Raw genomic sequence first — 24,650 nt, forward strand, 5'->3', positions numbered from 1 at the left:
TTTTTCATTTAAGAGAGGTGAAGGATTCATAGGACATTCATAACTTTAAAGCATAGGCACTAGACACTAATGATCATGTAATGAAGATGCAAACATAGATAGCACATAAAGCATAAAAATAAAAAAAAAACAGAAAGATAAGAACAAGGGAATCAAAGAACGGGTCCACCTTAGTGATGGCGGCTAGTTCTTCCTCTTAAAGATCCAATGGAACGCTTGAGCTCCTCTATGTCTCTTCCTTGCCTTTGTTGCTCTTCCCTCATGGCTATTTGATCCTCTCTAATTTCATGGAGAATAATGGAGTGCTCTTGGTGCTCTATTTTTAGTTGCTCCATATTGGACTCAAATATCCTAAGGAGGTGTTGATTTGCTCCCAATAGTTGTGTGGAGGAAAATGCATCTCAGGGATTTCTTGATGAGGGACTTCCTCATGCTCTTGTTGAGGTCCATAAGTGGGCTCTCTTATTTGCTCCATCCTCTTTTTAGTCATGCCTTTGGAGTCTTTTTTCCACTAAGCTCCTTCCACACATATGTCCATAAGGACTTGGTCCAACCTTTGATCAAAGTTGACCCTTCTAGTGTAGGGGCGTGCATCTCCTTGCATCATTGGCAAGTTGAATGCTAACCTTACGTTTTCCAGACTGAAATCTAAGTATTTTCCCCGAACCATTGTAAGCCAATTCTTTGGGTTTGGGTTCACACTTTGATCATGGTTTTTGGTGAGCCATGCATTAGCATAGAACTCTTGAACCATTAAGATTCTGACTTGTTGAATGGGGTTGGTGAGAACTTCCCAACCTCTTTTTCGAATCTCATGTCGGATCTCCGGATACTCATACCTTTTGAGCATGAAAGGGACCTCAGGGATCACCTTCTTCTTGGCCACAACTTCATAGAAGTGGTCTAGATGGACCTTTGAGATGAATCTCTCCATCTTTCATGACTCAGAGGTGGAAGCTTTTGCCTTTCCTTTCCTCTTTCTAGAGGTTTCTCTGGCCTTAGGTGCCATAAATGGTTATGAAAAAACAAAAAGCAACACTTTTACCACACCAAACTTAGAAGGTTTGCTCGTCCTCGAGCAAAAGAAGAAAGAAGGGAGTAGAAGAAGAAGAAAATAGAGGAGATGGAGAGGTGTGAGTGGTTCGGCCAAGGAGGGAAAGAGGTGTTTATGATGTGTGAAAATGAAGGAGGCATGAGGGGTTTATATAAGAGTGGAGAGATGGGTAGGGTTCGTGTATTAGGGGTTGGGTTTGGGAGGGAAAGGATTTGAATTTGAATTGTAAGGTGGGTGGGGCTTTTGGGGAAGAGTGGGTGGGTGGAGGTGATTGGTGAAGAGGTGATGGGGAAGAGAAATGGAGGTGATTGGTGAGGGGTATTTAGGGAAGGGTGTTATGGGAAGGTGTGAAGAAGAGAGAGAGAGAGTTGAGGTAGGTGGGAATCCGGTGGGGTCCACAGATCCTGAGGTGTCAAGGATTTCTCATCCCTGTACCATTTTGGCGTGTAAACGCCCCTTTGAGTGCCAATCCTGGCGTTAAACGCCAGGTTGCTACCCATATCTGGCGTTTAACGCCAACTTTTCTTCCCTTTCTGGCGTTAAACGCCAACTTTTCTTCTCTTTCTGGCGTTAAATGCCAACTTTTCTTCCCTTTCTGGCGTTAAACACCAGTCTGGTGCCCTTTTCTGGCGTTAAACGCCCAGAATAGTGCCAGACTGGGCATTTAACGCCTATTCTGCTACCCTTACTGGCGTTTAAACGCCAGTAAGCTCATCCTCCAGGGTGTGCTATTTTTTATTTTAGCTTTTGTTTTTGTGACTCCACATGATCATCATCCTAAAGAAAATATAAAATATCAATGGAAAATAGAAATTTAACATAGATAAGTAAAGATTTGGTTGCCTCCCAACAAGCACTTCTTTAATGTCAATAGCTTGACAGTGGGCTCTCATGGAGCCTCACAGATACTCAGAGCATGATGATGGCCTCCCAACACCAAACTTAGAGTTTGAATGTGGGGGCTCTGTTTGACTCTGCATTGAGAGAAGCTTGTCATGCTTCTTCTCCATGTGTACAGAAGAAGATTCTTTAGCTTTAAACACAAGGTAGTCCTCATTCACTTGAAAGACCAACTCTCCTCTGTCAACATCAATCACAGCTTTTGTTGTGGCTAGGAAGGGTCTGCCAAGGATGATGGATTCATCCTTATTCTTCCCAGTGTCCGGGATTATGAAGTCAGCAGGGATGTAAAGGCCCTCAACCTTTACTAAAACATCCTCTACAAGTCCATAAGCCTATTTCATGGATTTGTCTACCATCTCTAGTTAGATTCTTGTAGCTTGCACCTCAAGGATCCCTAGTTTCTCCATTACAGAGAGGGGCATGAGGTTTATACTTGACCCTAGGTCACACAGAGCCTTCTCAAAGGTCATGGTGCCTGTGATATAGGGTATTAAGAATTTTCCAGGATCAAGTTTCTTCTAAGGTAATGTCTGCCTAATCATGTCATTCAGTTCATTGGTGAGCAAGGGGGGTTCATCCTTCCGAGTCTCATTACCAAATAACTTGGCATTCAACTTCATAATTGCTCCAAGGTACTTAGCAACTTACTCTTCAGTAATATCTTCATCCTCTTCAGAGGAAGAATACTAATCAGCGCTCATGAATGGCAGAAGTAGGTTCAATGAAATCTCTATGGTCTCTGTATGAGCCTCAGATTCCCTTGGTTCCTCAAAGGGGAACTTCTTTTCGTTCAGAGGACATCCCATGAGGTTTTTCTCATTGGGAATCACGTCCTCCTTACTCTCTCCAGGTTCGGCCATGTTGGTCATGGTTATGGCCTTGCACTCTCTCTTGGGATTTTCTTCTGTATTTCTTGGGAGAGTGCTAGGAGGAGTTTTAGTAAATCTCTTACTCAGCTAACCCACTTGTTCCTCCAAATTTCTAATGGAGGATCTTGTTTCATTCATGAAACTTAGTGTGGTCTTAGATAGATCAGAGACTATGGTTGCTAAGCCAGAATGACTCTGTTCAGAGTTCTCTGTTTGTTGCTGAGAAGATGATGGAAAAGGTTTGCTATTGCTAAACCTATTTCTTCCACCATTATTGTTGTTGAAGCCTTGTTGAGACTTCTGTTGGTCCTTCCATGAGAGATTTGGATGATTTCTCCATGAAGGATTATAGGTGTTTCCATGGGTTCTCCCATATAATTCACCTCTTCCATGCACTCAGGATCATAAGCTTCTTCTTCAGAAGATGTTTCTTTATTATTGCTGGATGCAGCTTGCAATCCAGTCAGATTCTGAGAAATCATATTGACTTGCTGAGTCAATAATTTATTCTGAGCCAATATGGTATTCAGAGTATCAATCTCAAGAACTCCTTTCTTCTGAGTTGTCCCATTGTTCACAGGATTTCTTTCAGAAGTGTACATGAACTGGTTATTTGCAACCATTTTAATGAGTTCCTGGGCTTCTGCAGGCATTTTCTTCAGATGAATAGATCCACCTGTAGAATGGTCCAATGACATCTTGGATAACTCAGACAGACCATCATAGAAGATACCTATGATGCTCCATTCTGAAAGCATGTCAGAAGGACACTTTCTGATTAATTGCTTGTATCTTTCCCAAGCTTCATAGAGAGATTCACCTTCCTTCTGCTTGAAGGTTTGAATTTCCATTCTAAGCTTACTCATCTTTTGAGATGGAAAGAATTTAGCTAAGAAGGCATTGATTAGCTTTTCCTAAGAGTTCAGGCTGTCTTTAGGTTGTGAGTTCAACCATACACTAGCTCTGTCTCTTACAGCAAAAGGGAAAAGCATAAGTCTGTAGACCTCGAGATCAACTCCATTGGTCTTAACAGTGTCACAGATTTGCAAAAATTCAGCCAAAAACTGATGAGGATCTTCCAATGGAAGTCCATGAAACTTGCAATTCTGTTGCATCAGAGAAACTAATTGAGGCTTAAGCTCAAAGTTGTTTGCTCCAATAGCAGGAATAGAGATGCTTCTCCCATAGAAGTCGGGAGTAGGTGCAGTAAAGTCACCAAGCACCTTCCTTGCATTGTTGGAATTGTTGTTATTTTCGGCTGCCATGTCTTCTTCTTTTTCAAAAATTTCTGTTAGGTCCTCTCTAGAGAGTTGTGCTTTAGCTTCTCTTAGCTTCCTCTTCAAGGTCCTTTCAGGTTCAGGATCAGCTTCAACAAGAATGCCTTTGTCCTTGTTCCTACTCATATGAAAGAGAAGAGAACAAGAAAGTATAAATATTCCTTGAGGTGTCAGAGGAAAATAGGAATAGAGGGATGAGGTAGGTAGATAAGAATTCAAACATATGAAGAAGGAGAAAGAGTCCGAATTGTTAATTGAGGAGGAGTGTTAGTCCTTAAATAGAAGGAGGTGAGAAGGGGGAAAAATTTTTGAAAACAAATTTTTAAAGAAAACTAAAAATTTTAAAATAATTAAAAAGAATTTTGAAAAAGTGGTTAGATGATTTTGAAGAAGATTTTGAAATTAGTAATCAAAAAGATATGATTGAAAATTATTTTGAAAAAAGATGTGATTGAGAAGATATGATTGAGAAGATATGATTGATAAACAATTTAAAAAGATTTTATTTTTTATTTTTTTTTAAATTAATGACTTGGCTAACAAGAAATTTAAAAGATATGATTCTAAAATTCAAATATTGAACCTTTCTTAACAAGGAAGTAATAAACTTGAAATTATTTGAATCAAATCATTAATTGGTAGCAAGGATTTTCGAAAATAGTGAAAGAAAAATGGAAAAAGATTTGATTTTGAAAAAGATATGATTGAAAAAGATATGATTTGAAAAATATTTGATTTTGAAAAATTATAAAAATTTGAAAAAGATATGAATTAAAAACTAACTTACCTCCCTTGTGTTGTCCTGGCGTTAAACGCCCAGCCAGGTACCCTGGCTGGCGTTTAAATGCCAGAATTCCTTCTTCACTGGGCGTTTTGAACGCCCAGCTTTTTCTCTGTGATTCCTCTGCTATATGTCCTGAATGTTCAATTCTCTGTATTATTGACTTAAAAAGACATAATTTTAAAAAAAAAATTTTGAATTTTAATGATGAGAGAGAACAACAACAAAATAAAACTAATCATGAAAAACTAAGATCAAATAAACAATGCATGCAAGAACACGTTGAATGTCTAGATGAACATCAACAACATATTTTTAAGAAAAGAAAGACATGCAAGACACCAAACTTAGAAATTTTCATATTAGAGACACTAACAAATTGAGAATACACATGAGAAACAACAAAAGACACAAAACAAGAGAATTAAAGATCAGACCCAAGAAAATCATCAAGAACAACTTGAAGATCAATGAAGAACATAATGCATATATTTTAGAAGAATGCAAGAAAATTAAAAATATGCAAGACACCAAACTTAAAATGTGACACTAAACTCAAACAAGAAACACAAATTATTTTTTATTTTCATGGTTTTATTAATTTTTTTGGATTTTTCGAAAATTATTTTAGAAAAAGAAATTCAAAATTTTTAATAAGAATTCCAGGAATCATGTAATGTTAGTCTAAAGTTTCGGTCTAAAAATTTAGACTTGGCTTAATAGCCAGCCAAGTTTTATGTGAAAGCTTCAGTCCAAAAGATTAGACATGGCCAAATGGCCAGCCAAGCTTTATCAGAGCATTACATACAACAAGCAAATTGATGAGAATCAAAAAGCTCCTGCAATGATAAGTAAAAACCTCGGTCCAAAAGATTAGACATGGCTTGACAGCCAGCTAGGCTTCAACAGATCATGATGAAACTCTAGACTTCATTCTTAAAAATTCTGAAGAACAAAATAAAACATATTTTAAATTTTTTTTTGACTTTTTTGAAAATAAAAATAAAAAGCTTAAAAATAAAATAAAATTACCTAATCTAAGCAACAAGATGAACCGTCAGTTGTCCAAACCTGAACAATCCCCGGCAACGACACCAAAAACTTGGTGCACGAAATTACAATCACACTTTTGCAATTCCGCACAACTAACCAGCAAGTGCACTGGGTCGTCCAAGTAATACCTTACGTGAGTAAGGGTCGATCACATGGAGATTGTCGGATTGAAGCAAGCTATGTGTTCCGAGGGTTACCTGAAACTGGAGGTCGATCTCGGATGAGATCGCCTGTACTGGTCGGAGTTGACGTGTCCGGCTAGCTGATGGCGGCCGGAGCTGTTGTGTCCGACTTGTTGGATTGACTACACTGCTGATCCTTGGCCACCGGAGGGTGGGGGTACCTGCAAGAGACTCCGATGCTTAAGTTAGCACGGGTATTAAGCAGGTTTTTAGTAGAATCAGAGTATGAGTTATACCTGGGTGTTCCAGTGTATTTATAATAGTTGTAGAGTGACCTTTCTAGATAAGATAAGTTAGTTATCTTATCTTATCTTTATCTTTGGGTTGAGGTCAGCTTATCTTCAAGGGAACCGCCCTTATCTCTATAGGCTTGGACGACCTTTGGATTTGGGTCGTGTTCCTCTACTTGGGCCCTTTATGGGCTTTCCTATCGATTTGGCCGAGTTCTTTAAGAAGAAGTCGGTCCGCTTGACCTGAAGAGGTCGGTCGCTTTGTCGTTAATCATCCCAGGTCGGATAGCTTGACCCAGGGTATGAACAGTGCCCCTGCTTGAGCTCGGTCTTCTTTGTCGAGGTTGAGTCCTTAACTTCAGTTTTTAGCGAAACCGAACTCAAGCATTTTATCGACTTCTTTTTGTAGCAGCTTTTGAATGTAGAACGTTTTTCCTCTATAAGCGCGCGCTTTTGTATTAGCGCTTTTTTGGGAATGCAAGCGGTTTTAATATCCGCATTTAATTGGCATTTAATTGCCCCGTTTCCCCTAACTTCTCTATTTTTAAATTTTGCATTTCAAGAAACGGTTTCTCTCCTTCGCCCTTTTCGTAACTTCTTCGCACTTATTCATTTTCTGCTTTTCACCCACATTTCAATTTTCTTGCGACGTCGCTTGGTGATTTTTCTGAAGCTTCTGTTTTTGCCTGGCATTTTTGTAGTTTCGCGTTTCTTTCTGTGGTACTGCTTTTGTTCGTGCTTCTTTGCTCGTGAGAGGGCAATTCCCGATTTCGTCTTCCATCCTCAATTTCCCTGAAGTTTGCTACTTTTTCCAGGTTGGTACTATCTTTCTTGCTTCTTTCATAGCTTTGTCTTCAGTTTTTTAGTGAAGCTTTGATTTTTCATGTTGGAAAGTTTGAATCTTTTTCGTGGTCTTGTATTCGCTTGTTACTGTAATGTGTTTTTCCTGACTTTTCTTTTACGCATTCTCTTGGCATTTCCGTCAAGGCTTTCTAGGGTTTTGTTGTTGCTTCTAGTTGTTTTTCCTGTCTGATATCGATAGAGAATCTGCCTCTGTTTCTCGCTTTGTTTGGAGATTTCTTTTTTGATTCTGACAAAGTTTTGCACCTTTTGATGATTTTTTTTTTGCGTGTTCGGTGTTAGTGCTTGCTCTTTGTTGATGATTTTTTGCTCGATTTCGAAAAAGTTTGCGCCTTTGCTGTTTTTCCGCTGATAAACTGTAGGAGGATGGATCTTTGTTTTCTGGATTTTATTTTGATGAGTGCCGGGATGTTGGTTGTAGAAATAACTTAAAGACCTTGCTTTGTTTACTGCCTCCAAGGGATGCCCCAAGACCTTTGTCTTAAGTCTTGGGGTTTTCCCTTTTCGTTTATCCGTCCGTTGAGATGTTTAGCCCTTTGTCCGAGATGTTTTTGAGTAATCCATTCTTCTTTTCTTTTGTAGGATTTAGTTAACCTCATGTCTTCGCGAAATAATGTTGTAGAGATGCCTTCCCAGGTTCCCGCGGGTATGGCCGATTGGGTGGACTCCATGGTTCTCATGTGTGTCTCGCTGGTTGATTATGAATTTTGTGCTCAGCTTAGGCAGTTTCACAATGTCTGTAGTAATTCTGGTGATGAGAAGAACTATGAACTTGTCCCTCCCTCTTCTGACGAGAGAGTCTGCTTTTCAACTCGGGTTGTTGATGGTCGCCCTTTCTTTTATGCTTATGATTTTTTCTTTGGTCAGCTGGGTATCACCCTTCCTTTTACCTAATTTGAAACCGACCTGTTATGGTCTTATAATGTTGCCCCTTCTCAACATCACCCCAATTCCTGGGGTTTCATTAAAATTTTCCAATTGCTGTGCAATGGCTTTGGTATTCCTGCTTCCCAGTCTCTCTTTTTCTATCTGTTTGTTTTGACTAAGCCCGGTGTGGTAAAAAAGAAATCAGCTTGGGTCTCCTTTCATTCTACCCAGGTTAAAGAAGTTTTTCTCCATGTTTGACGAGTCGTTCCGTGATTTTAAAAACTACTTTTTCAAGGTCCGAGCTGTTGAAGGAGCTCGGCCCTTTTTTCTGGATGAAAATGACGAACCTGCTTTTCCCTTGGAATGGCAAAAAGATGTGAGGGTCTCTAGGTATTCGTGGGAGATGTTGGATGATGCTGAGTGAGCCTTTGTGACTATCCTGGAAGAACGCTGGGGTCAAGCTCCCCATCTCGACACAAAGAAATTTCTAACCAATCCTTCTCTTCTTTAAACTGAACTTGGTATCTTTGCGTATTCTTTATTATCCGTGTATGTTGCTTGTAGCTGTCTTTCCGACTTGTCTGAATCGGTATAACTGATTTTCTGTTTTAGTTGCAGAGGCAATGAATTATAGTGAATACATGAAAGCTTTTAAGAGGGCGCAGAGGGCAACTGCTGCCAGAAATGTTGCTGCCAAGGTGGCTGGGGAGGGATCCTCCCAAGTGCGCGAGAAGCCATCAGTGCAGAGTTCCGCCGGGGTGAAGAAAGTGATCCCTAAACCCCGAGTTCGTTTGGCAGATCCTCACGTTACCTCTGCTGCTCCTTCCGTTGCTCCTCCCAATAAAAAACAAAAGACTGCTGAACCCTTTGACCTCGATGCTCCTGATTTTAATGCTATTGAATTCGTGGATCAACAAATCGGTCCCTACGGCGCTCTCTCCATGGACGATGTGTCCATCCTCCATCACTTGGAATTCATGGCCCGAAATCATGTGAAGATGGCGTATATGTCGGCTGCCATATATTGTACTGCTCAAAATCTCCCTCTTCATGCTACTAAAGCGTTTATGGAAGAGACAAAACAAGAGTTTGATCGGATGAAGGAGTTAAAGGAGGAGCTTGAGACGAAGGTAGCCAAGTTGGAGAAGGACTTGAAGAATGAGGAGGCGAGTTCTCAGTCGTTGGCGGCTTCTTTGAGGTTGGCTGAGGACGCAGTCCTGATGCACAAGGAGAGTTACCTTTCATCTTATCGGGAGGTGATGCGCCTGAGGGGTGAGCTTGACAGTGTTCGGGAAGATTATGCTGAGCTCCAAAGTCATCTCGTTGGCAGCATGACTGCTGCTTATGAGAACTTGAGGGAGCAAGTTCAGGTCATTGCTCCCGAAGCCGACCTCACCCTTTTTAGCCTGGATAATGTAGTCAGGGATGGCAAGATTGTCCCTGATGATGAGGGTGATGATGATGATGTTGTTCCTCCCCCTGTGTCCTCTACCAAAGTACCGACCTCTTCGGTTCCTCCTGCTGTGCCTGACTCGGATTGTCAGATCCTGAATCGGGAGGATGGAACTGTGGATACTGTGCCGATTCAGACTCGCCCTCCTTCTCCTTGTCCTGATGCTGCCGAGAAGGCTCCCGATGCTTGTTGATCTCTTCTTAAAAATTTGTGTAGTTGGCCCGGCTAGTGGGCTCGTTTAGAACTTTTTTATTTATTTGCTGACGCTTCCTAGTTGCTTGTCTATCAACTTTTTATTTTGAAAAACAAAAGGTAACTTGTCATCTCTTTGTGGTAGGTTTTGGTGGCCTTCGAGGCCATATAACTTTATAGAGTAGAAGCAGTTGTTTGACTTGGCATCTTTTTTGTTTTTCCATTGATGTTCGAAATCATGCTGCTCGACCTCCTTGGGTTACTTTGCTTTATTTGCTTGTATCTTGGATCTTTTGAGGCTGTGATTGTATAGATCCAACTTTTTACTCGGTTTTCTGTGTTTGTGACCGATTCCTTTGCGTTGGTCCCCTTCTAAGTTATTTTCGTAGTCCTCTTTTTTGGATCTTGGTCAGATCACTTTCAGGGACTATTTTGATAACTTTTTAGTAGTAGGAGTCCGACTTGGTTATATCGGTCTCCTGTAAGTTATTTTTTGTAGTCTTCTTTCTTGGATCTTTGTCAGATCTCTTTCAGGGACTATTAGTAGTAGGAGTCCGACTTGGTTATACCGGTCTCCTTTAAGTTATTTTTTGTAGTCCTCTTTCTTGGATCTTTGTCAGATCTCTTTCAGGGACTATTTTGATAACTTTTTTAGTAGTAGGAGTCCGACTTGGTTATATCGGTCTCCTTTAAGTTATTTTTTGTAGTCCTCTTTCTTGGATCTTTGTCAAATCTCTTTCAGGGACTATTTTGATAACTTTTTAGTAGTAGGAGTCCGACTTGGTTATATCGGTCTCCTTTAAGTTATTTTTTTTTGTAGTCCTCTTTCTTGGATCTTTGTCAGATCTCTTTCAGGGAATATTTTGATAACTTTTTAGTAGTAGGAGTTCGACTTGGTTATATCGGTCTCCTTTAAGTTATTTTTTGTAGTCCTCTTTCTTGGATCTTTGTCAGATCTCTTTCAGGGACTACTTTGATAACTTTTCGTTTTGGGCTGACTTTGTTATGTCGGGTCCTTCTAAGTTAAAGTAATCCTCTTTAATAGGGTTGGCCAGACCTCTTTCCAGGGTTTACTTATAACTTGGTTTGACTTGGTTCGACCTCTTAATGTTCGACCAATTTTTAAGTTATTATTTTAGCGATCCATAAGACCTCGTCAGGTTCTTTTTTAGATCACTTTCGATAACTTCTTACATTATTCTGTGTTCATCTTTGCCGATTTGTAGAAAGCAGTTGTCATCTCTAGATCGTCCTTTGGGTGAATCGCATTTTCACCTTTATCGGACGGTTGTCTTTATCATGATCGTGCAGTGAAATTCTTTTTCACTTTCTGCCGATCTGTTGCTTTATAATCGGACAATGAATGCTTCAGATTAATGTGTCTTGAAATCTTTGTAGAATATCTAAAATATATTTTATTTAAAGGAAAAATGCAGATAGATACATATGGGATTGTCTGAGTCTCAACTTGGTGCCTCATCAAAAAACCTTTTCAGGAAAAAGAGTGCATCCAATGATGAGATCTTTTATCTCTTCTTAACTGTAGTACCTTCTTAGGTTGCAAGCGTGCCACGACCTGGGAAGCTCTCGTCCATCGAGCTCAGACAGTCTGTAGTAGCCCTTTCCGAGTACTTCTACAACTCGGTAGGGTCCTTTCCAGTTTGCTGCCAGCTTTCCTTCTCCTGGTCGAGTTATTCCGATATCATTTCGGATTAGGATGAGATCATTCTCTGCAAAACTTCTCGGCACTACCTTTTGATTATATCTGGAAGCCATTCGGCGCTTTAGAGCTTCTTCCCTGATCCGAGCTCTTTCCTGGAGTTCGGGTAACAAGTCGAGCTCTTCTCTCTGAAGTTGGGAGTTTGCTCCCTCATTGTAGTAAACTACTCTGGGCGACCCTTCCTCAATTTCTACTCGAATCATCGCCTCTATTCCGTATGCTAATCGGAAGGGGGATTCCTTCGTGGTGGAATGTGGCGTTGTTCGATATGCCCATAGGACCTGTGGAAGCTCTTCTGCCCAGGCTCCCTTTGCATCTTGTAATCTCCGTTTTAATCCGGCCAGTATGACTTTGTTAGCATCTTCGGCCTGTCCGTTGGCTTGTGGATGTTCAACGGAGGTGTATTGGTGCTTTATATTCAAATCGGCTACTAGTTTTCTGAAGCCTGCATCTGTGAATTGAGTGCCATTGTCTGTGGTTATTGAATATGGAACCCTGAACCTTGTGATAATATTTCTATATAAGAATTTCTGGCTTCTTTGAGCGGTAGCATTGGCTAGGGGCTCTGCCTCGATCCACTTTGTAAAGTAATCTATCCCTACTATGAGGAATTTAACTTGTCCTGATCCCTGTGGGAAGGGGCCGAGAAGATCGAGTCCCCAATTTGCAAACGGCCAGGGTGAGGTCACGCTGATGAGCTCTTCTGGCGGAGCGACGTGAAAGTTGGCATGTTTCTGACATGGTGGGCATGTCTTTACAAATTCTGTGGCTTCTTTCTGTAGAGTCGGCCAATAAAATCCCACCCGGAGTACTTTTTTGGCGAGAGCTCGTGCTCCGAGATGATTGCCACAAATACCGCCGTGTATTTCTTCTAGCACTTCCCTTGTGTTGGAGGTTGGCACGCATTTTAGTAAAGGTGTTGAGATTCCTCTTTTGTATAGGATGTTGTTTATGATGGTGTAGTATTGTGCCTCCCTTTTTAATCTCTTTGCCTCCTTTTCTTCTGTAGGGAGTGTCCCTGTTTTGAGGTAGTTGGTTATAGGGGTCATCCATCCTTGGTCCTGACTTGTTATAGTCAGGACTTTTTCCTCTTCCGAGATTGACGGGTTCTGCAGCATTTCCTAGATGAGGCTTCTATTGTTACCCCCTGGTTTGGTGCTGGCTAGTTTTGAGAGTGCATCAGCTCGGGCATTTTGTTTGCGGGGTATGTGGCAGATCTTATACTCCCCGATTTGTCCGAGCTGTTCCTTGGTTTTATCCAAATACTTTTTCATGGTGGGATCTTTGGCTTGGTAGCTCCCTATTATTTGTGATGTAACCACTTCTAAATCGCTGTAAATGTTGAGTTTTTGAGCTCCGACCTCTTTAGCCAGCTTTAAACCAGCTAATAATGCTTCATATTCTGCCTAGTTGTTTGAGGCCGGGAACCCGAACTTGAGGGAGAGCTCAACTTGGGTTCCTTGGTTGCTTTCTATTATCACGCCTGCGCCGCTTCCAGTTTTATTTGAAGAACCATCCACGTAAAGGTTCCATTCTGTGGGTGTTTCTAGGGCATCTGTGAATTATTCGATAAAGTCAGCCAGATATTGTGATTTGATTTCCGTTCGAGCTTCATGTTGGAGATAAACTCTGACAACTCGACTGCCCATTGTAGAATTCTGCCTGCTAGATCTGTTTTCTGCAATATTCCTTTTATGGGCTGGTTAGTTCGAACCTTAATGGTGTGAGCCTGGAAGTACGGGCGGAGTCGTCGAGATGTTAGGATAAGAGTGTAGGAAAATTTTTCTATTTTCTGATAGTTCAGCTCGGATCCCTGTAGTGCCTTGCTAATGAAGTAGACAGGTTGTTGCCCATTTTCGTATTCTCTGACTAGTGCCGAGGCTATTGCCCGGTTCCCTACTGCGAGATACAATATGAGCGGTTCTCCTTCTCGTGGTCGGGATAGGATAGGTGGCCGTCCTAAGAACTCCTCGAAGTCTTGGAAGGCTTGCTCACATTCTGTCATCCATTCGAACTGTTTTCCCTTTCTTAACGTAGCGTAGAAGGGGAGGGATTTTATCGCAGCTCCTGCTAAGAATCGGGATAGGGCGGCCAATCTCCCGTTGAGTTGTTGTACTTCTTTGACACAGGTTGGGCTCTTCATGTTGAGTATGGCTTGACATTTGTCTGGATTTGCTTCAATTCCCCTTTGTGTGAGCATGAAACCTAAGAATTTGCCTGCTTCTACTGCGAAGGTGCATTTTGCGGGATTGAGTCGCATGTTGTGCTTCCTTATAGTGTCGAACACTTGAGCTAGGTCGGATAATAATGTATCTTCGCTCTGTGTCTTTATCAACATGTCGTCCACATAAACTTCCATGATTTTTTCGATGTGATCTGAGAAGACTTTATTCATTAGCCTTTGATAAGTAGCTCCTGCGTTCTTGAGACCGAAAGGCATCACGATGTAGCAGTAGTTTGCCTTTGGTGTTAAGAACGAGGTCTTTTCTTGATCTGGTGGATACATGGAGATTTGGTTGTATCCCGAATATGCGTCCATAAACGAGAGGTATCTGTATCCGAAGGAAGCATCTACCAGAGCGTCGATGCTTGGGAGTGGGTATGGATCTTTTGGGCAGGCTTTGTTGAGATCGGTGTAATTGGTGCATATTCGCCACTTCCCATTTGATTTTTTCACCAAGACGACGTTAGCTAGCCATAGTGGGTACTTGACTTCTCTTATAAATCCTACCTCCAGTAGTGCTTGTACTTGTTTTTCCACAACTTTAGATCGTTCTGGCCCGAGTTTCCTTCGTCTCTGCTGCACCGGCCGAGATCCTGGGTAGACCGCCAACTTGTGGCACATTAGCTTAGGGTCTATGCCTGGCATGTCTGCGGCTTTCCATGCGAAGAGATCGATATTATCTCGTAAGAATTGTATCAGTAATTCTTTTGAGTCTCCTCTTAGGATCGTGCCAATATTGGTCGTTTTGTCCGAGGTGTCTCCAATTTGAATCTTCTCTATCTCGCCTTCTAGTTGTGGACAGAGTTCTTTTCGTCGCTGGGCTCCGCCCATTTCAATTGTATGAAACTCTTCTCCTTTGCCTCTGAGGTTTAGGCTTTCGTTATAACAGCGACGTGACATCTTTTGGTCAGCTTTTATCATGGCTATCCCTTTCGGAGTTGGAAATTTCATACATAGGTGTGGGGTCGAGACTATTGCGTCGAGTTGGTTGAGTGTTGTCCGACCTATAAGAGCATTGTAAGCTGAACTTACATCGACTACGATGTAATCTATTTTGAGGGTCCTGGATTGGTCCCCTTTTCCGAAGGTTGTATGTAGTGGTATGTATCCTAGTGGTCAAACCGGGGTATCTCCTAACCCGAACAGACTGTTTGGATATGCTTTGAGTTCTTTTGCTTCTAAGCCGAGTTTATCAAAGGCTGTTTTGAATAAGATGTCGGCAGAACTCCCTTGGTCTATTAACGTGCGGTGTAGGTTGGTGTTTGCCAATATGATGGTGATAACCATGGGATCGTCATGTCCTGTGATGACGCCCGACGCGTCTTCCTTAGTGAATGTTATCGCTGGGATGTTGAGCGCTTCTTCCTCTCCTTCGACATGATATACTTCTTTGAGATATTGATGAGCGGATAATTTATACGCTTTTTGACATAGTTTTTAGTATGTTTTTAGTAGAATCTAGTTACTTTTAGGGATGTTTTCATTAGTTCTTATGTTAAAATTCACATTTCTGGACTTTACTATGAGTTTGTGTGTTTTTCTGTGATTTCAGGTATTTTCTGGCTGAAATTGAGGGACTTGAGCAGAAATCAGATTAAGAGGTTCAAGAAGGACTGTTGATGCTGTTGGATTCTGACCTCCCTGCACTCAAAGTAGATTTTCTGGAGCTACAGAACTCAAAATGGCGCGCTTCCAATTGCATTGGAAAGTAGACATCCAGGGCTTTCCAGAAATATATAATAGTCCATACTTTGGCCAAGAATAGATGACGTAAACTGGCGTTCAACGCCAGCTTTCTACCCAAATCTGGCGTCCAGCGCCAGAAAAGGAGCCAAAACCAGAGTTGAACGCCCAAACTGGCACAAAAGCTGGCGTTCAACTCCAAGAAGGACCTCTACACGTGCAACACTCAGGCTCAGCCCAAACACACACCAAGTGGGCCCAGGAAGTGGATTTATGCATCAATTACCTACTCATGTAAACCCTAGTGACTAGTTTATTATAAATAGGACCTTTTACTATTGTATTAGGCATCTTTGGATTACCTTATGATCCTTTGATCACGTTTTAGGGGGCTGGCCATCTCGGCTATGCCTGGACCTACACTTATGTATTTTTAACGGTAGAGTTTCTACACTCCATAGATTAAGGTGTGGAGCTCTGTTGTTCCTCAAAGATTAATGCAAGTACTACTGTTTTCTATTCAATTCATCTTATTTCACTTCTAAGATATCCATTCGCATCCAAGAACGTGATGAAGGTGATGATTATGTGTGACGCTCATCACCATTCTCCCCTATGAACACGTGCCTGACAAACACTTCCGTTCTACATGAAATAAGCTAGAATGAATATCTCTTAGATCTCTTAACCGGAATCTTCGTGGCGTAAGCTAGAATGATGGCGGCATTCAAGAGAATCCGGAAAGTCTAAACCTTGTCTGTGGTATTCCGAGTAGGATTCAATGATTGAATGACTGTGACGAGCTTCAAACTCGCGATTGTTGGGTGTTAGTGACAGACGCAAAAGGAGGGTGAATCCTATTCCAGCATGATCGAGAACCGACAGATGATTAGCCGTGCTGTGACAGAGCATGTGAGTATATTTTTCACTGAGAGGATAAGATGAAGCCATTGGCAAAGGTGATGCCTCCAGACGATTAGCCGTTCCGTGACAGGGCATTGGATCATTTTTCTGAGAGATGACCGAAAGTAGCCATTGACAGTGGTGATGTATCACATAAAGCCAGCCATGGAAAGGAGTGAGACTGATTGGATGAAGATAGCAGGAAAGCAGAGGTTCAGAGGAACGAAAAGCATCTCCATTTGCTTATCTGAAATTCCTACCAATGATTTACATAAGTACCTCTATCCCTATTTTATTAATTAATATTCGAAAACACCATTATCAATTTATATCTGCCTGACTGAGATTTGCAAGGTGACCATAGCTTGCTTCAGACCAACAATCTCCGTGGGATTCGACCCTTACTCACGTAAGGTATTACTTGGATGACCCAGTGCACTTGCTGGTCAGTTGTATCGAAGTTGTGACAAATTATGAATGTGTAATCACGATTACGCGTACCAAGTTGCTCACGTGCCAGGAATAGTTTGAGCCTGGACATCACAATTTCGTGCACCAGATATCTTTTGCGAGAGGATGTGGAGATCCCTCCTGCTGCGAATCCGCCATGTATCATGTGGACATGTCTTTCTGGTGTCCGAGGTGATCGTTCTGTTCGTCCGTCATCCTCGTCCCTTCGTCTTTTTCTTTGGTCATCATCTCGGGTAGCCAGAAATCGATCTAATCTTCCTTCTCTCGCTAATTTTTCTATGATATTCTTTAAGTCGAAGCACTCATTGGTGGAGTGCCCTCGAACTCGATGGTATTCACAATATTCCTTCCGGTTTTCCCCTCCCCTTTTGCCTTTGAGTGGTCGCGCTGGGGGGATTTTCTCTGTGTGGCAGACTTCTTTGTATACGTCGACCAGAGATGCCCTGAGAGGGGTGTAATTATGGTACTTTTTTATTTTCTCCCCCTGTCGATCTTCTTTCTTTTTGGATTCCTTGTCTTTATCTCGGTAGGTGTTCCCAGATTTTGAGGTTTCTCCCAACCGAGCGTTTTCTTCCATGTTGATGTATTTTTCTGCTCGCTCATGTACTTCGTCTAATGAAGTAGGGTACTTCTTTGATATAGATTGGCTAAATGGTCCCTCTCGTAGGCCATTGATGAGTCCCATGATGGCGGCCTCTGTTGGTAAGCTTTGTATGTCCATGCATGTTTTGTTGAATCTTTCCATGTAGTTGCGGAGGCTCTCCCGATCTCCTTGCTTGATCCCTAGTAGACTGGGGGTGTGTTTGGCTTTATCTTTCTAGATAGAGAATCGGGCCAGAAACTTTTTGGCCAGGTCGTCGAAGTTTGAGATGGACTTTTGGAGGTAGGTTGTCGAACCATCGGATTGCTGTCCTCGTGAGAGTTGTTGGAAAAGCTTTGCAGCGAACGGCGTCTGAGGTGTCGGTAAGGTACATTCTGGTTCTGAAATTGCTGAGATGGTGGTTGGGATCTGTGGTACCGTCATATAAAGTCATATCTGGGAGTTTAAAGTCCTTTGGGATTTTGGTTTTCATGATCTCCCTGGTGAATGGATCCTGTTCTTTACGTGAGCTTTCCTCGGGAGTGATCTGAGGGGCCTTCGATTTGAGATCGGCTTCTAATTGCTGTAATGTTTCTTCCAACTCTCGACGTCGCCTTACCTCTCTTTGTAGATCCTTTCCGATTTCTCGTTGTTGTTGGGTTTCTTTTTCAAGTTGTTTCAAGCGATCTTGAAGAGCTTTTATTGCCCCCGGTTTAGATGTATTTTTGTCTCCATTGGATTCTGGGGTGTCTTCTAGTGGGGTGTCCGTATTTTTGTGCGGTGTTCTATTTTCTAGATCTGAATCGTGGTCGTTGTCACGGTTATCCGCCATGGTGATGGGATGACTTCCAGGTTCCCCGGCAACGACGCCAATGTTTCGAGGGTTACCTGAAACTGGAGGTCGGTCTCGGATGAGATCGCCTGTACTGGTCGGAGTTGACGTGTCCGGCTAGCTGATGGCGGCCGGAGCTGTTGTGTCCGACTTGTTGGATTGACTGCACTGCTGATCCTTGGCCACCGGAGGGTGGGGGTACCTGCAAGAGACTCCGATGCTTAAGTTAGCACGGGTATTAAGCAGGTTTTTAGTAGAATCAGAGTATGAGTTATACCTGGGTGTTCCAGTGTATTTATAATAGTTGTAGAGTGACCTTTCTAGATAAGATAAGTTAGTTATCTTATCTTATCTTTATCTTTGGGTTGAGGTCAGCTTATCTTCAAGGGAACCGCCCTTATCTCTATAGGCTTGGACGACCTTTGGATTTGGATCGTGTTCCTCTACTTGGGCCCTTTATGGGCTTTCCTGTCGATTTGGCCGAGTTCTTTAAGAAGAAGTCGGTCCGCTTGACCTGAAGAGGTCGGTCGCTTTGTCGTTAATCATCCCAGGTCGGATAGCTCGACCCAGGGTATGAACACTATGGTCATCTTGTAAATCTCAGTTAGGCGGATTCAAATGGTCATGAGTTTTGATAATTAAAAGACAAAGGAAACATAAAATAAAGATAGAAGTACTTATGTAATTCATTGGTAGGAGTTTCAGATAAGCGTATGAAGATGCTTTATTCCTTCTAAATCTCTGCTTTCTGATAGAAGAATTTTGCTTTATGGTCTAGAATTTCTTCTTATAGAAGGAATAACTTCGTTGTAAGCATAGCTCCAAACCAACAAACAATTCCCACATCAAAAATTTGGTTTTGTCACAATTAACAAACCCCAAATAAAAATTAACCGAAGTATTTGGACTCCGGGTCGTCTCACGAAGAGTTGCAATGAAGTGTTTAATTATTGGCTATGAAAATGCAAAAAGGGGGGTTGATTTGATATTTGACAAGAAAACATAAATGACAAGAAAGTAAAACAACAGGAACTAATAAAAGAAATAGTAAGAACTCTTGGCTAGACATAGGTAATTGAGATCACCATCCTTGTCTACGTACCAAATATTGATAATTATGAGAGGCCAACCCATTAAGTCTACTTCCAAAGCCTTAAGTACGTAATATCTACCCCTAGGCTTGAAGTACGTCAAATAGGCTTGATCACATCCACCCATAAGTCCTAACCTATCTACTAATTAGCTTAGTAGTGGGTTAGCGTCAATGAGCTTCAAATTGATCACACAGGGTTCTCAAATCACCAATTCAATGAGACCCAATGACTCAAGGTCACTCAATTCCCTTAGCCTAGACCAAGAGCAAAGAAAACTACTCAAAAACTAGAGGAAGCATTTTAACAAACACCTAGAGTGCAAGAAAAGTAAACATCACAAAATGCAAGAATTAAAAAGAGATCCAACTATACTTGGAAGGCATAAAAGCAAGGCATAGTAAATTTGTGACAAGAGTAAAAGCTAACAACAATTGAATGTAAGAAATCAATAACAACAATCAAAGGAAACAAGATCTAAATGAATTACTTCAAATTACACTAAAAAAAATTAGGATGAGCAAAAGTAGATCCACAAACAAAGTAGAAGAGAGTAATAACAACAATGGAAGAATGATAAATGTAACAATAAGGAATTAAGAAGAAAGAGTAGAAGAAAACATGAATTAAAACCTAGATCTAAGAACTAAAACTAAACCTAATCCTAATTCTAGAGAGAAGTGAGAGCTTCTCTCTCTAGAAACTAAGCTAAAGCATAATGAAACTAGACTATGACTAAGTGTCTTGACTCTCCTTCAATCCTTGGCTAAAATAGCATCAGAAATGAGTTGGGTTGGGCCCAAAGTGCTTCAGAATTCGCTGGGGGCGAATTCACTTTAGTGGGCCATAGCAGAATCGGCGCGCGCGCGCAAAGTGCGCATGCGCGCCCCTCAGAGCGAAGTAACATATGACAAATTTTATATCATTTTGAAGCCCCAGATGTTAGCTTTCCAACGCAACTGGAACCGCCTCATTTGGATCTATGTAGCTCAAGTTATAGTCGATTGAGTGTGAAGAGGTCGGACTTGACAGCTTTACAGTTCCTTCATTTCTTCAGGAGTTCTCCCACTTTGCATGCTTTTTTCCTCATTTCTTCCATCCGATACTTGCCTTATGGACCTGAAATCACTCAATAAATACATCAAGGCATCGAATGGAATTAAAGTGAATTAAAATCACCAATTTAAGGGCCTAAAAAGCATGTTTTTACACTTAAGCACAATTCAAGGGAGAATTACAAAACCATGCTATTTCATTGAATAAATGTGGGAAAAGGTGATAAAATCCCCCAAAATAAGCATAAGATAAATCACGAAATCGGGGTTTATCACTTTCCTATTGCCTTCATCCAATCATGCATACTCCCTTCCATGGCAACCTGTATGTTCGGGGATCACCGTTGTCAATGGCTACCGTCCGTCCTCTCAGTGAAAATGGTCCTCTACGGTTGCTGTACGGCTAATCAACTGTCGGATTTCTCATCTCGGATGAAAAATACCAGGCACAGCTACCACATGGCTAATCAGCTGTCGGTTCTCGATCGTTTTAGAATAGGATACATTTATCCTTTTGCGTACTGTCACTGCGCCCCACAGTCGCGAGTTTGAAGCTCCTTCGTAGTCGTCCCTTCTCGGATCCTACTCGGAATACCATAGACAATGTTTAGACTTTCCAGATCTCAGGAATGCTGTCTATTGATTCTAGCCTTTACCACGAAGATTCTAATCTCAGATTCAGATGCTCTGTTGTCAGGAGAGACGATGTGAATCGTTGAATAGAGATCTAAAAGATATGCATTCAAGCTTGTTTTTATGTAGAACGGAAGTGCTTGTCAGGCCCGCGTTCATAGGTAAAAATGGTGATGAGTGTCACTTGATCATCACATTCATCATATTGAAGGGCGAATGGATATCTTAGAACAAGAATAAGCTCGAATTGAATAGAAAACAGTAGTAATTGCATTGATTCATGAGGAACAGCAGAGCTCCACACCTTAATCTATGATGTGTAGAAACTTCACCGTTGAAAATACATAAGAACAAGGTCTAGGCATGGCCGAATGGCCAGCCTCCCCAAATATGAAATGAAGCTCTCTAAAAGATGATCAAAAGATCAAAAGATCATCCAAAGATATTCCAAAGATGAACTAGTAGCCTAGGGTTTACAGAAACAAGTAAATAATGCAGAAATCCACTTCCGGGGCCCACTTGGTGTGTGCTTGGACTGAGCATTGAAGCTTTCACGTGCATAGGCTATTCTTGGAGTTAAACGCCAGCTTTGGTGCCAGTTTTGGCCTTTAACTCCAATTCTAGTGCCAGTTTGGGCGCTTTACGCCAGAATTCCTTGGGCTGACTTTGAACGCCAACTTGGGCTATCAAATCTCGGGCAAAGTATGGACTATTATATATTGCTGGAAAGCCCAGGATGTATACTTTCCAACGCAATTAAGGGCGCGCCGACTGGGTTTCTGTAGCTCCAGAAAATCCACTTCGAGTGCACGGAGGTCAGAATCCAACAGCATCTGCAGTCCTTTTCAGCCTCTGAATCAGATTTTTGCTCAGGTCCCTCAATTTCAGCCAGAAAATACCTGAAATCATAGAAAAACACACAAACTCATAGTAAAGTCCAGAAATGTGATTTTTATTTAAAAACTAATAATTATATACTAAAAACTATCTAAATCATACTAAAAACTACCTAAAAACAATGCTAAAAAGCGTATAAATTATCCGCTCATCATACGCGTTGCTTGTGCTTTGCGCTAGACACGCGTCCGTGTCGTCCATGCGTGCGCCTCGCTGCCATTTTCTTTAAAACTCCATTTTGTGCGTTCCTTCCATTTTCATGTGTTTCCTTTCTGTCCTCTAAGCCATTTGCCCTATGAAGCCTGAAATTACTTAACACACAGATCACGGCATCGAATGGTAATAAAGGATAATTAAAATAAATATTTTTAAGGCATAGGAAACATGTTTTTAAACATATCATAGAATAAGGAAAGAATTGTAAAACCATGCAAATTGTATGAATAAGTGGGTGAAGAATTGATAAAAACCACTCAATTGAGCAACAGATAAATCATAAAATAGTGGTTTATCAGTAGTTTTGAACTGGAAAGGGAATTGGGACATGGGGGATCCAGGATTGTAAACACCCATAATTTACTTTTCTCTGTACTCAGTTCACTTTCTAATGCAATTTACATTTCCAGTTTCCATTCGCAGAGCCATGATCAACTAAACCCCACTTCATTGGGGTAGGGAGCTCTGTTGTAATTCAATGGATCAATCATAGTTCTTGTTATTCTTCTTCTTTTCATTCTCTTTGATTTGCTTGAATGCTTTCGATCTTCATCTAATTGAGCAATTGTCTCAGAAGAGAAATTGTTCATACTTGGATTTCCTCGGAGCCTTGGAAAAGGAATGAGGAAATCATGCTAGAAATGCTTTCTCATGTTGGACTAGATTTGGGGTTGGACAGATATAGTGACATATAATCCTCTCGATACTTTAATCTAGAAAGACATATGGTATAATCAATGATCGCACTTCATCTCTTCCCATGAGCAATTAGATCAAGGAATTGGGAAATTGTTAAAGCTTAAAGAGATTGAATTGCCAAGGAATTGGGATTCAATCACCTAAGATTGCCAAGAGGTCAATGAGTTGCATGGATTGAGGAAGAGATGAGAATTAACTTGATCTGGAGAATGCAAGATCTCCTGAACCCAATGAACTTCCCCATTCTTATCTTCCCACTCTATATATTCTATTGTTTACCTTGATGTTCATCATCCCCATTCCCATTTAATTTCTGCAATTTACTTTTTTGCAATTTACTTTCTGTGATTTACTTTCTGCCATTTACATTTAGTTATTTACTTTCTCATCATTTACATTTCTTGCTATTTGCATTTCCCGCCATTTATATTTCTGTGAATCTCAACTCAATTCTGTTTAATTCAACTAGAATATTTCTCTGATTAAAGTTGCTCAACCAATCAATCTCTGTGGGATTCGACCTCACTCTACTGTGAGTTTTTACTTGACGACACATTCGGTATACTTGTCGAAGGGAGTTTGTTGAGAGACAGATTTCCCAATATCAAGACTAATGCACAACCTCCGACACATGACTTAAGCAATGAGGAATGTGTAGAAGAAGTTGGTGAACAAGGAATTAAAATTGAAGATGCTTGTCAAGAGGTGGAGGAATTTAAAGAAGAGCACAAGGGAGCGGACCTTGCATTGTCAAAGTGTGGGGAGACCCTCCTTCCTAAGTCACCATTAATCCTTACATCATGCAAGTGGGTAAACCTCTTACCTCTAAGCTTTATCATCCCACTTGAATATGGTATGCTTGAACCGGATGGTCAACTTAGATCTCTCTGTGGAATGGGAAGTAAGAGAAAGTTGGTTAGTGGTCGGCACCGCAATTTAAGGTTCACTATGGTTGAGTTTTCAAGCTCTAAGTGCAATTGGTGGAATAATACTCGATTGAGAAGATCTAGGAGGAGAGTTTGGTGTCTAAAGGAGAATTCCATGTGCTTGCCACCCGAGTGGAGTAATGACGATCAATTAGAAGACGAAGAAACAAGATTTGGGATCCCGACATATATGAGGATCAATTGTGGGAGCTCCGAGCTTGTGGAAAACTCCACCAAAAGTTGGTGCACTTGGTTGGAAATTCTGGGAACCAATTGAAGTCCAAGCATTGGTGAAAGTTTAAGGATGAATTCAAGCACAAGCCTCCTTGATTAGAGCTCTCCAAAATGTCCAACTTAAGGACTTTAAATAAAAGTGCTAAGTGGGAGACACCACACCATGGTAAACTCTTTCCATTTCTCTTGTAGATATAATCAATGAATGAATTGAGTTGCTATCGTTAGGTAGTTCTTTCCTTTTATTCTTTTGTATGTTTTGTTTTGGTTGCTAGGTTGTTTGTTGGTTTTATGCTTCGAATAAAGATGATTCTTTGAATTGGAGTATTTGCTTGAATTGCAAGTTTTCTCAAATTTTGTGAAAAATCCTCAAAACTCAAAAATATTGCTAATTTGAATTTTAGTTGGTTTGGAGTTGTAGATAGTGTTAAGGGAATTTTAAGCTCTGGTTTGGTGTTAAAGAAAAAATATGGAAGGCAGCTCATGCGTGTGCATGCCTGACGCTTACACGTCATCTTGTGTTCCTTGCATTCCACGTGCATGCGTAAGCGACGCGTACGTGTCGATATGCTATTGTGGCTGCTCCATGCAAAATCCAGAGAGTTGCATGAAAGGGGCGCTGAAATTGTGCATTTAGCACAATTGTGCCCCACGCGTACGCGTGGTTGACGCGTACGCGTCATCCTCCCTTCTCACCCCTCACGCGTGCGCGCCGAGGACGGGTACGAGTCATACCCTCTTTTTCTCCCTTCACGCATTCACGT

General features: G+C 41.3%; 1 protein-coding gene and 1 non-coding gene across 2 annotated transcripts in view; one reads left to right on the forward strand and one right to left on the reverse strand.

The window, feature by feature from the left end:
- The window catches only part of LOC110265482 (uncharacterized), a 78,167-nt gene that overhangs the window by 41,162 nt on the left and 12,355 nt on the right, over nt 1-24,650 (reverse strand). The window lies entirely within an intron of this gene.
- Nucleotides 3,579-3,686, forward strand: LOC148574436 (small nucleolar RNA R71). Its single transcript, XR_015906831.1, has one exon. It is a non-coding gene; the product is annotated as a small nucleolar RNA R71 (small nucleolar RNA).

The sequence above is a fragment of the Arachis ipaensis genome, chromosome B2, assembly GCF_059453495.1.
Source record: "Arachis ipaensis isolate K30076 ecotype BB chromosome B2, ASM5945349v1, whole genome shotgun sequence".
NCBI classification, from domain to species: domain Eukaryota; kingdom Viridiplantae; phylum Streptophyta; class Magnoliopsida; order Fabales; family Fabaceae; genus Arachis; species Arachis ipaensis.